Genomic DNA, 1,090 nt, shown 5'->3' with positions numbered 1-1,090 from the left:
CTTGTATGTGTGTGTGTATAAGAAGCATCATTGCATAGGGACACATGAGGTGTGCAGCTATCCGTGGCCGTGTGGGGGAGTCTCTCATTAGCTATGTATATATCTCCGTGTTGATACTTCCTAATTCTAATATTAATAAAGTTTAATATAAACCTACTCCTGCTCTGTTTTCTCATTCTCTGGAAACCAAATCTCACAGTGGGCCGGTCAAGGTATGCATGGGTAGCAGGGGGAAACTGTGAAAAGCACAATTCATTAATGGGAATTTTAGATTGTTCCATTTCTAGCAGGTATGTGCTAAATGCAATGCATAAATGAAGAAAATAATTTTGCATTTGCTCACTTAGGAAATTGTGTTTTTATCTATTCCGTCTGGCAGTAGCTCTCCAAGGTCTTGGGCAAGGAAAGCCCTTCCACATTCCCTACCGTCCGATCCTTTTCCCTGGAGATGAACCCGATACCGTCTACAATCAAAGCATGGGCACAGCCACCAAGCCACCCCACAACGTGCAAAGTGGAAGCATGCCTTTCATCCGCTGTGTGCATACCACAGGGAAAAGGCAGCAAGAGAGCGTTGCGATAGGCCCCAGCTCCCTGCAGCATGTGGAGTCTTTTAATGTGTGCCTAGGACTAATGTGACTTTTGAAATGGCCAGCCGACATGGCCTTCCCTTGCCAAAAGTCAGAGAGGAAGTGTAGCCCAGGTTCAGCCTTTCTCTGGCTCACAGCGCATGTTGCACAAGCATTAAGGATGTGCAGTACAAATTCCGGTGCAACCGTGTTGCTCTAGTGCTTGTTGCGCAACAAAAAGCAGCAGCGCCACAGCAGTCTCTTACGCAACTAGCCATGAGCACCATGCTCACTCCGTGTGCCCTCTCTTGCGCAAGCCATTCCGCTGGTGCAACTAGTGCGCTACAAAGGGGCTAGCACTACGTTGAATTCTCCCCTTTATTCCCTTCAGACGGTTGTCCTGTGACACCCATGTAGGCCACACTCCAATGGTCCTGTTGCTCATACAGCTCTCCTCTTCTCCACATCCATTTTCGGACTCTGGAGGAACCCAGTGGCAAATCAGGCAAATTAATTCAATG

The sequence above is a fragment of the Podarcis melisellensis genome (genome assembly GCF_964234715.1).
Source record: "Podarcis melisellensis genome assembly, chromosome: 13".
NCBI classification, from domain to species: Eukaryota; Metazoa; Chordata; class Lepidosauria; order Squamata; family Lacertidae; genus Podarcis; species Podarcis melisellensis.
This window is presented reverse-complemented; position numbering follows the sequence as displayed.